General features: G+C 34.9%; 1 protein-coding gene and 1 pseudogene across 31 annotated transcripts in view; one reads left to right on the top strand and one right to left on the bottom strand.

The window, feature by feature from the left end:
- SLMAP (sarcolemma associated protein) overlaps nt 1–12,418 on the top strand; it is a 148,703-nt gene that overhangs the window by 33,270 nt on the left and 103,015 nt on the right. The gene's annotated exons all lie outside the window — the stretch shown is intronic.
- LOC128314661 (pyruvate dehydrogenase E1 component subunit alpha, somatic form, mitochondrial-like) lies at nt 6,817–7,607 on the bottom strand (annotated as a pseudogene).

Genomic DNA, 12,418 nt, shown 5'->3' with positions numbered 1-12,418 from the left:
TGTTTAAAAAGAAAAGTGAAATAACTGAATAGTGCCATTTGTCATTCTAACAATAGAGTACTTTGATTTAAGAAACAAAATTTTGCCATAATTATGTTAATTAAATGTTTAAATGCAAACTTGTTAGTGATATTTTTATGTAAATACCTTTTATTGGTATTGATTTTAGTATTTATATGACAGTCATAGAAACTTTTTATGAAATACTAATGCTTTACAGTAGGATGTCTTTAGCCAAATTGGTCATTGTTAGAAATTGTTCTCATCTCTGTTATGGGATTGTCATTATAGTTTTTTTCTTTTCCGTTATCTTGAATTTTTTCAAGGTGGGGAACTTTGTCTTCTGTGCTCATTGTTCTAGAGTTAGTACTGTCTAGGTTTTAACATGGTTTTATGTTTTCTTCTTAGATCTTGTAGATACTGATTTTGTCCATTATATTTTACTTAAATTTTATCTTTGTCTTTAGATTTTATTTTCTATATTATGTATTCCTTTTATTTGTCTATGATGAATTCTATGTATAATTATTTTTACCATTAAATAGTTAATTTTTTAGAAGTTTATGGAGCCATTATATTTTCTGTTATACTGACAATGTAAAAAATAGAGGAGACTTATGAATATGTTTAAGTATTTAACAACACAAGCAAGTTATATAGACTTATCTACCTCTAGTCAGTGTGGTATTTAAAGAGAAATTCTTTTCATCCTCTGAAACTCTAGTCCTATATCTCTGGCTTTTCATACATTACAATTCCGTTTCTAGATGTGTAGAATTCCTTAATCTACATGTGAATTCCCAAAACATAAACACAGTATTCTACAGATTTCAAAATCCTGTTGATTGATTTAGCCATCACTGAGCACTTCCTATGTGCCCCACACTGTTCTAACCAAAACAAAGTCCCTGACTCTACGAAGCTAACATTCTGGCCCGCATGTACCATCATCCATCTTTCATTATTACCTCAGCCTATTTAGGACAAATTGGAATGTTTCTGATTTGTTGACAGGTAATCCAACATAATTCAGTTCCTCTTGTCCTATAAGTTTGCTGTGTAAAAGCAAATGCTATCATATGGCCCCAGAGTATTCTGGTTAAATTTGAGTTTTGTTCTGAATTACTAGTGCTCTACATTTGGTGAAATTTGTACATATCTCCTTTAATTTTATAAATTTAGATCATATACGTATCTTGGCCTCTTCTTTACTAACAGGTAAACTTAAAGTATTTTTCAAGGTCATCAAGGAACTGCTTAGACAGTTATTTAATGTCTAATGTTATATTAGACATTGAATGATTTTGTTTTGGTGGTTCTTTCTTTTGTTTCTTCTCTACTCTGAAACTCACTTTTCTGTCTTCCTCAATGTGACTTTTAATAGAACTTTTAAAACTTTTGTTTGCCTGACATTGTACTTTTCTAGTTCTTAACTTTTCGACAGTTTTGACATTTCTATCTTTATTTCCATTGTCTGTGCAGACTTTATCCTGTCGAGTTTCTTCCCTAATTCTCTCAAAATTCACATATTTACAGTCTTAAATTACTACTTCTAAGAGCTTTATTTCAAAATTTATGTACTTATCATGAATTTCTTAAATGTATTTTTAGTTTATTTTTTAACTTTTTAAAGTTTACACTTTAGTGGTTTTTAGTATGCTCACAAAATTTACAACTATTACCACTATTTATTTCCAGAACATTTTTGTTGCTCCCCAAAGAAACTGTACCCATTTAGCAATCACTCTTCATTTCTTCCTCTTCAAGCCTCTGGCAACCATTAATCTACTTTCTGCCTCTATACATTTGCCTATCCAGGAGTTACTTCATATAAATGGAATCATATAACATGTGGAGTTTTGTGTCTGGCTTCTTTCATTCACTCTGGTGTTTTCAAGGTTCATCCATGTTGTAGCATGTATCTGTACTTTATACCTTTTATTGCCAAATAATATTCCATTGTAGGCATATACCATATTTCATTTATCACTTTTACTACATACTCAGTTGATGGATGTTTGGGTTGTTTCTACTTTTTGGCTATTATGAGTAATACTGCTGTGAACATACATGTACAAGTTTTTTTGTGGACATATGTTTTCAGCTCTCTTGGTTATATACCTAGGAATAGAATTGCTGGGTCATATCATAACTCCATATTTAATGTCTAAAGAAACCGCCAAACTGTTTTCCAAAGTGGCTATACTATTTAACATTTCTACCAGCAGTGTATGAAGGTTCGATTTCTCTACTTCCTGGTCAACACTTGTTATTGTCTTTTTTATTGTAGCCAGCTAGTATGAAGTGATACCTCACTTTGATTTTTGTTTTGCATTTCCCTAATTAATAATGTTGTGAGCATCTTTTCGTGTACTTACTGGCTATTTGTATGTTTTTTTTTTTTTCTGGAGAAATGTTCATGTCCTTTTCCCACTTAAAAATTAGGTTATTTATCTTTTTATTGTTGAGTTGTGTATTCTGGATATAATTCCCTTATCAGCTGAGTGATTTCAAAAATTTTTTTCCATTCTATAGATTGTTTTGATGGTGCCTTTTTTGTTATTACAGTAAAACATACATAACATAAAATTTACTATTTTTTAGTATTTTAAGGGTACAATTCAGTGGTATTAAATACATTCACAGTGCTGTGGAACTATCACCTTTATTCATTTTCAGAACTTTTCCATCACCCCAGACAGAAACTCTGTACTCATTAAACAATAACTCTCCTTCTTCTACCCCAGTCCCTGATAACTCCTCTATTTTTACTGTGTGGCTCTATGAATTTGCCTATTCTAAGTGCCTCATGTAAGTGGAATAACATAGTATTTGTCCTCATGGTGTCTTTTGTAGCAGAGAAGTTTTTAATTTTGATGAAGTTCAGCTTACCTTTTATTTTTCAAGTAATTTTTAATGATCTTAAAATTCTTCATTTATATGGTCACTTGTGCTTTTTATGTCATATCTCAGATGCTATTGCCTAATCCAAGGTCATAAAGATTTATTTTAATCATTTTTGAGTACTCTCTTACTTGGTTCTTGCATCCATTTTCAAACATCAATGTAACTATCAGAGGTTTTGTGAGAAGGCTTTGTTAAATATTCTTATTTATTTATTTATTTATTTAATGTTTATTTTGAGGGAGAGAGGGGGAGAGAGAGAGAGAGAGAGAGAGAGAGAGAGAGAGAGAGAGAGAGAGAGCATTCAGGGGAGAGACAGAGAGAGAGGATCCCAAACACTGATAGTGCAGATACCAGTGCAGGCTTGATCTCACAGGCATGACATCATGACATGAGCTGAAATCAAGCGTTGAAAGCTCAACTGACTGAGCCACCCAGGTGCCGTTAAACGTTCTCTTTTAAAATTTTTAGATCAGGATAGTGGCTTTCAAATTTTAGAATCTCCTGGGATGCTTACTAAAACTACAGGTTCCTGAGAGGATATTTGTACATTCGTAGTAAACTTCTAGGAGACTTCACATCACATTGAAAAAGTGTGTAAGTAAAATAGGCCAGCATAGTGATTAAGAGCATGGATCCTGGAGCCTCACTACCTGGGTGTGAGGTAGGCAATCCTGGTTGTCACTTTTTAGCTGTATGATCTTGGGCAAGTCACTTATTCTCTAGGCATTCATTCCCTCTCTTATGGGGTCCCTTGCTCTCTCTGTTGCAAGGATTAAACAAGCAAATATCTGTGAAGTGCTTAGAGTAATTTGGCAATAGTGTTAACCCCGTAATTGTTAGATATTGTCATACCCTTTAATTTTAGTAATGTCATTTCTAGGGACCTAATCTAGAACATTATCAGCGATGTTGCAAAAAGATGTAGGTATAACAGTTTCATCACAGAGTAATTGCAAGAATTTACCATATATAGTCTAAATTAATGAAATTTATGAAATGTCATTTGCTAGTCATATTTTCAAAAATATTTAATACCATGAAAAATAATGATGTAAATGAAAAAGTCAAGTAAATATACAACTATATATAAATTATGTCTCTAAACTTCTTTGAAAATATGGGGTAGGGAAGCAGAGTGTTGGTCTTACATTGCATATAAAGAAGTATGTTAAAATGTTGACATGGGTTATTCTTGGAAGCTGGGAGGAATGATTTTAATTTTCTTCTGTACTTTATTGTACTCTCCTGACTTCAACAGTAAGTATACACAGAAAAACAAATCATTTTATTTATTTATTTGTTTATTTTTATTATTTTAGAGAGAGAGAGCACACAAGCAGGGGAGAGGGACAGGCGGAAAGAGAAAGAAAATCCCAGGCAGGCCCTACACTGAGCGCAGAGCCCAACATGGAGCTTGGTCCTACAACCCTGGGATCATGACCTGAGCCAAAATCAAGAATCAGACGCTCAACTGACTGGGCCACCCAGGTGCCCCCAAATTATTTTTTTTTTAAAAGACAAAATATGGGGAAAGCTCATATAAAATAGGAAAAATGACAGGAAAATAGGAAAAGCCCGGTGTGAAATAGGAAAGCAGAATGTAAATAGGAAACCTGAGTCCTAGTACTAGTATTGTTATTAAATAGTCTCAAGCCTCGAGATGCCTGGCTAGCTCAGTAGAGCATGCAACTCTTGATCTTGGGGTCGTGAGTTCAGGCCCCACTTTGGGCTGGCAGATTACTTAAAAAAATAGTTTTCAGCCTTGAATGAATTTTCTGTCTACCTTGGGGGACAGAGTTTCCTCATCTGTGAAATGGGAAATTGAACTAAAATTAAAAAGACAGTGTGTAGACTGGTTAAGAGTTGGGAGGTTAGAGGGGGAGTTAGGGACTGCAATTTAAGAGATCACTGTGTGGGTTCGTGCCCTGGTTCTTCTTCCTATTCACTTGGTGACTTCTGGCAAGTAATTTAACCTCTCTGTGCCTCAGATTTCTTGTTTATAATGTGGGGATAGTAATAATACCTCATAGGAGGGGTGTGAGAATCAAATGAGTTAATAATACATGTAAAGGACTTAATATAGAATCTGGCACGTAGGAAGGATTCAATCAATGTTACCTATTTTTACTGGCATATAAGATTCTTTCTAATGCAGTCATTTATTTCCAATAATATTGTTAGTCAAGTGAGCAATTCTTAAATTTGTCATTTGAAGTTTAGCTGATTTTTTATTTAGGTATTTTGAAGTCCCCGTTTCCCTCCCCCAGCTTTACTATTATGTCTTATGTTTAGTATAGGCAGCTTCTTTGGGGCCTAAATTATCTTATTGTTGAGGGTATTTTGTAGACTTTTTCAGCAGTAAAAATCTCATTTGATTTTATAGAGGTGTGTTTTTTTTTCCAATTCTTTTTGTTCTGAAACTAATGCATGTAGCTTAATATATTTGTAGTTAAATTACATAGGCTGTTAGGTTGTACCTAGTTTTCTTCAACTGATGTTTCAATTTTAAATTTAGGAACCAGCATAAAGCCCAAGAGAATGTTACAGCTCAATTAGTCCATTCTAGTAAAAGCTAACTTCATAAGGTAAACAACTAAACTGTTGGTAGAGCATGACCTACAGTAATGACTCAGTTGGTGCATAGATGTTACTTAACTTAATCCCAGAAAAAGAATGTATCCAAATGCTTTAAGAGAGAAATCTGAGTATGTGAAAATCACTTTCCGAGTCAGCAACCATGTTAATTCATTTTGGAACTTCTAACAGACTACAGAAATAGATGACTTTCATAATATTATATCATTTTCTTTCACTGACTATATATGACATACTTAATTAAAGTGACTCAGCTATTCCATCCCTTTGGAAATTTTCATCTGTAAGCAAGTCACTGTATGGTACCTCAGTTTATGGTGGCAGTCATAATGAAGATGATTATTTTTTTCCCTGCGAGGGTTAAGAATGAAAGTTGTATTTCAATACATTTATTCTTAGATCTTTAGAAGCTCTCCCCTTCTCTGCAGGGTTATAGCTGCAGTAGATAGCCCACTATAGGGGTCATTATTTCTGTGTTGGAGAACAAATTAGTTGAGTAACATTGTCAGGAAGCAAAAGGCAGGAATTTGACTCCACAGTTAAGGAATATAGTTTGTTACTTAAAAACACATTAGAGGATTCCTCTTGTTATAATAACTTTTGTTTATAAAACATATTTATGTAATTCCCATGACAGGAGAAAAGTGCTGTGTCTTCTGATTTGATAGACAAAATCAGCTCAAGACAGCTTTGTGACTCACTGACAGAAGAGGGAAGAATTCTTCTTGCCTTAAGGATTGGATTTTATTTTAGGATGAGTTATTTGTCTAAGTACAGATATGAGAGAGTTCCTACCCTACATGTCAGGTCTCCTGTTCTATCTTCCCAGAGATTTGACGCAATGCCTCCTAACTCCCAAATGTATACCTTTGTATCATCTGCTACTTGGGTCATGTTAATTACATAGTGTTTATATTTCTTCCTCCATGTTTTTCTGAATGTAAGAATTTGTGAGTTTTTCCTTTAAACATTTTGAGCTAGAGTTTTAAACATTCGTTGGTTTGTTTCAGTTAAAAAAAATCATTTCTTAATATAGCAGAGACTGGTAACATGTCTGCTTCTTTGGAGGGAAATTAGGAAACTGTGGGATGTAGGGAAGACATTGTGCTTTCCACTGCATCACTCAACCTTTGGAACCCATTACATTTTTTTCCCCAAAAGTTTAAACCTAATTTTATAGCATAGCATAAACACATTCACAAAGCTTTGTTTGTTTTATGGGTTTTAGCCCTTTTAAAGTTGAGACCACAAAATCTCTTAAAGTTGACTATGAATGTTTCATTGAAGACATAATGATGAATTTACAGTCTTCCTTTAAATGACCCACTTAAACTTGATTCACTGATTCACACCATAAACTTTAAAAGGTGGATTGTTGGTGTAGATTGATGGCTTAATTCTTCTAAAGTTAGTTCATAATCAACTGCTGCAAACTGGACCATATTCTCAATTTGTTTCCTTCAACATCACTGTCCTTTAATTCTTCAACATTGGCTATATTGCTGTCTACTCTTCTATCTTTGAGAAGCATAATGAGGTCACTCTTCTTGTATTTCTTCTTGTGTATGATAACTGACTCTAGGATCACTCATACTGTGTCCTGGATATTGGTGAGTCTGCAGCTACATCAGCATGACCCCCTTCACAGATCTATGATAGGCAGCTACGATCTTTGTTGCTTCCTGGACACATAGAACATACATTCCATCTGCTCTTAGCCCAGGAATAAAATTTTCTCTCTTGTAGTAATCAGTGCTGGCTGTTGCTCTCTCAGCAGATGCTCCCATTCCACAGCAGTTATTCCCACAGATGAAAATAAAGGTTGATTTCCACAAAACTGTCATATTGTAATTTTCGAATATAAAGTCAAGCAGAACTCATCTTTTCCATTGTATTTACAGGCCAGACCCATACCGGCTCCCAGGGGGACCTGAGCTCTGACAATGTCATTGCCCCAGTAGCTAGCAGTTCTTGGCATACATGTGCATTGATCCTTCTTTGTCTTTAGTACAGCCTTCTCTTTGTTCTGTAAACTCTACAAATTTCTGGGACAGAAGGGCCACAAATAAAGCAAAAGCCCAGTAGGTTGAGATGAGATGATCCATGATATTTATCCAATCTCAAGTTCCGCACAACCTTCTTGACACTTCATGAGCGATAAAAACCACGAATAATATTCTGTTAATGCTCTTGGTGAAGAGTCTGATCATTCTCTACTATTTGAGTCCCTCTTCCCTGATGAGCACTGTTATGATAGGAGGGCCTTCTTCTAATCCATGAAGGTCACATTTCTTAATTTCAAATGTAGCATCATTTGCAAAGTTACAGGATATGTCTCTAAGAAAGCACTCTCCTAGCTGTGATAGTCAGGAAATGGTGGGTATCTTTTTCTTAGAGCATCCTCCTCTTGAGTGCAGGCCCTGGTAATAGCTGCAGTGGTGGTGATGATGTCATTCTCTACACTGGGCCATAGGCCCACAAACATTTTATAAGACTGTATGATATTCATGAATGGGCTGTAATTTTCTTAACCATCCTTCCATTGTTATAGTTACCATTGTTTGGAAACTATTATAAATTTTGCTTTGCTGAGTATCTTTATACGTAGATCTATCTTTATTCACATTTTTTTTTTATTCTTTAGGCTGAATTTTCAGAAGTGAATCAAAAGTCACATTTTAAAAGCTCCCTTGGTATACCTTGGTAAACTGCTTTCCAGACAGTTTTTTCTCCCATGATCAGCTTGTGAAAATGTTTCTTTTATGTCAGTCTTGGAAGCACGAAATATTTGTTATTTAAAATACTTCCTGCTACTTTTATTATTGACAAATTGAACCCCTTAAATTTTTATATTTCAAGGTCAATATGGGTGTGTGTATATTTATTCTTTTTTTTTAGATTTTTTTAAATTTTTTTTTTTTTTTTTTTGAGAGAGAGCGCATGCGTGTGAGTGCGAGTTGGGGAGGGGCAGAGAGAGAGGGTGACACAATCTGAAGCAGGCTCCAGGCTCTGGCTTGATGCTGGGCTCAAACTCAGGAACCATGAGATCATGACCTGAGCCGAAGTCAGACACTTAACCAACTGAGCCGCTCAGGCATCCCTGTATTTATTCTTCTTATCCTTCCTCTGTTCAGTGGCTTTTCAAAAACGGTCTTATTAACATATAATTTACACTCCATAAAATATCCCTATTGTACATGTCAGTTGTGTTTACTTGAAGTGAATGATTTTTAGTAAATCTGTAGTTTGTTACCATCACCATAATCCAGCTGTAAAATATTCTCATCACCCAAAAAGTTTCCTTTTGCCCATTTGCATTCAGTCCTTTATCCCACACCCAGCTTTAGGCAACCACAGATCAAGCTTTCTGTCTCTGTAAATTCGCATATTCTAGAAATAACAAATAAACAAAATCATATTCAATTCCTTTGTGAATGGCTTCTTTCGCTCAGCATTGTTTTTGAGGTTCATCTATCTTGTAAAGTATATCATAGTTCATTTTTATTTATTTAAAAATGTTTATTTTTGAGAAAAGGAGGGCGCATGCTCAAGTGAGGGAGGGAGGGGCAGAGAGAGAGAGAGAGAGAGAGGGAGGGAGGGAGAGAGGGAGACTGAGAATCCCTAGCCAGGCTGAGAATCCACAGCCAAGAACTGTGAGATCCTAACCTGAGCCGAAATCAAGAATCAGACACTTAACCAACTGAGCAACCCAGACGCTCTTTTATTGCCGATATATCTTATTTGTTCAGTAATTGATAAACATTTGGTTTGTTTCCAACTTTTGGTTATTATAAACAAGGAACTATTGCTGCTAGGAACATTTGTGTACATTTCTTTTTGTCTTTGATTTCTCTTGGGTAGATACCTGGGAGTACAGTTGCTTGAAACCCATTAAATTTCTTATCATTACTTAGTCGCAAAAATGTTTCTTTAAAAGAATAGATGATAGCACTAGATTTGAGAAGGAACACAGTTCTATGATGTAATAGTTAACGTGGAATGATTAGAGTAGGCAAGTGAAAAGTTCTAACACATGTAGTATGACTAATAATGGAAACCACTTCAGGATTTATTGGTAGATGAGCAACTACCAGAACCTAAAACCAAGTGAAGGCAATTAAAATTAATGGGTATCTAAAAAAACATTGAAAACTTTGGTTCCATGAAAAATGGAAATGGGACTTCATTTGCATTTATTTTGACAGAAAAGTGAAAATATGTAACACATAAAATGTCCTTCTTAACATAAAAGAAGGCCATCAAGACTTTTGTAGATAAACAGGCCAAAGATATAAGCAGTTCATTCAAGATCAATGTATACAGCAAGTAAACATTCCTTCTTGCTAGTGATCGCAGAAATAAATATTTAACAAGTTGGTTATATTAAATTAGCAAAATTGATAGCGCTGGATAGAAAGATTGTGTTAGTGATGTTGCTTTGTATGTTGATCTAGTTCATGTACAAAGCAACGTGGCAAAGCCTATCCAGATCCTTGGAATAGTAGATTCGGAAGTAACTTTTATTTTAGCTTTCTTGAATGTAATTTAAAAAATTTTAATAGTAAATTATTAAGGGAGGGAATACATCAGAAGATAAGAAAACAGTACAGATTTTCCCCATGTGCTGAAGGTGAGTCTGGTTGTGCTATCTTCTCCACTCTGTCTCTGTGACTCATTCAAACTCTGGAGGCACTAACTCAACGCAGCTTTTTTTCTTTCCAGCCAGAGAACACATGTTTGTTCTTCTGTAGCCTGAATCCTGCTTTTACAGCTTTGGCTAGATCCTGGATCCAGTTGTTCTTTAATCCAATGACTCACACCTTAGGAGTTACCCATCCCACTCCACAAAAATGCTATTAACTTTCTCATTTGGAATAAATAGTTCTGTCATATTCTGTCTACAATTTATATCAGTAAATTTGCTTTAGACACTCACAGGAAAATATGCTTCCTATTGTTTTTTTTTTTTAAAGTTCTTTGTGGAGTTCTTCTGTATGGGTGGGACCAAACACTTGTGTCACTCCCAGTTAGTACACTTACAGTACAGTCATCCAACAGTAAGTGATTTTTTAGTTTGACAAATTGTCTGCCAAAAAGTGATAAAGTAGAACATTCATTGAATCAAGAAATGGAACTTGATCCTTGCTTTATTTATTTTCCCCCTGCGCCTTTCAAGTTATCTTTTTTCTTCTAACTTCAGAAATTCTTTCCGTTTCTGATAAATTTTTATTGGATTGATATTTCCCCCTAATTACTAACATTACGGATTTTTACATTATCATACTTGTTATACAAGGCTGTAAGATTTTAATTGTTAGTTGAGCTTATGTGAAGTCATAGGTAACGTGTAACAAGAAGTTAGGAATGATAAAAGGCAAAAAAATTCTTATTAATTTTATTATGCTTGCCAGCAACTTTTGGTTTATTAAGAATTATATTATCAATTTCCTTTACATAGAGCAACCATAAATACTCTCCTACTAAAACTGTAAATAATCTTTTCCTATAGGTAGTAGTGTAACTGTATCTGGTCCCTTTAGGTATTTCTACTCAAATTGGCTTAACTACTTAAAGATCTCAGGAAGGGATGGCACTGTAGGTCCTATTAGTTTTTGATTAATTAATGCAACAGAATCGGAAAGTCCAGTCAGTTAGGTGACTTGACTTATCTTGAGCTCTGATTTCTGCCAGCTTATTCAGATCACTTACGGTGTGTCTTTTTTACACTGGGAGAAGTATTGTTAGCCCTTGGCCATTTCCCTGGCATCTTGGATGTTTCTTTTCCTGATTTTCATATACCTGACTGTCCTATATGGTGTCCCTTCAAGAATTTTCTCCATTAATTTCTCCTTAAATGCTAGTGTTTCTAAAAGTTCAGTCATTGTTTTCCCTGTGATTGTTACTTTTGGATCATTTCATACATCACAATATTAGTAACCACTCAAATGCTGACACCTTTCAGATATCTTGAGCCCTAAGTTCCAAGTTTTCTGTCTTCTGCCTGCTGACATTTACTCACTTGGATGTCCTATAGAGACTCCAAAAGCAATATACTCCAAACTGAAATGAATCATTCACTCACCACCCCCCTCCAATATTTCCAAATATAGATAATGGCATTATCATCCAGTAGCCCACGCTGGAAACTGCTTTCTTCAACACTGAACACATAGGATCAATCACTAAACCCCTTTCACTACTAACTAAGATCCTAGTTTAGAATCTTATTATTTCTTTATTTTAGTACCCTCATAACTGGTCTTTCTGCCTTCAATCTAGTACGCCTCAAACAATGTCAGTTTGATCTCAGTACTTTCCTCCTAAACCCTGTAGTGGCAAGTACCCTGTCATCTATATGATAAAGTTTGTACTGCTTGATATGTCTTAAAAGGCTTGGTGACTTCTTACTTCTTGAGCCTCAGTGCTATACTTCACATGCCAGACCTTCTCCTCAGTCTCCCCCTACTGCCGCCCCCCATGTTGTTTCTTACCTCTGTTTGCTCATTCTGTTTAAATCCCTTCTCCACTCATCTTGACTCTTACTCAGCCTTCATGATTCAGCATAGACAGTTCCTTTAAGAAGTCATTTTTGAATCTTCAGGGTGCCCTTCTAAGTGCCCTTCTTCTCTACTGGATTATTCTTATTCGTATATAAAAATGTTTTTTCTTTTAAAAAAACTATCTTGACTTCACTTTCCCTTCCAGCTATTGCTCATCTTTTTTGATAGAATTTTTTTTTATTGAGGTATAATTGATATACAACATTATATGAGTTTGATATATAATGTTGGTATACAACATAATGATCCACTATTTGTATATACTGTAAGATGATCATCATAAGTCTAGTTAACATCCATCACCATACATAGTTACAGAATTTTTTTCTTCTGTTGAGAACTTTTAAGGTCTACTC

Source organism: Acinonyx jubatus, chromosome A2, assembly GCF_027475565.1.
Source record: "Acinonyx jubatus isolate Ajub_Pintada_27869175 chromosome A2, VMU_Ajub_asm_v1.0, whole genome shotgun sequence".
Classification (NCBI taxonomy): Eukaryota; Metazoa; Chordata; class Mammalia; order Carnivora; family Felidae; genus Acinonyx; species Acinonyx jubatus.
The sequence above is the reverse complement of the archived record's forward strand: the minus strand, read 5'-3'. Positions and strand labels throughout refer to the sequence as shown.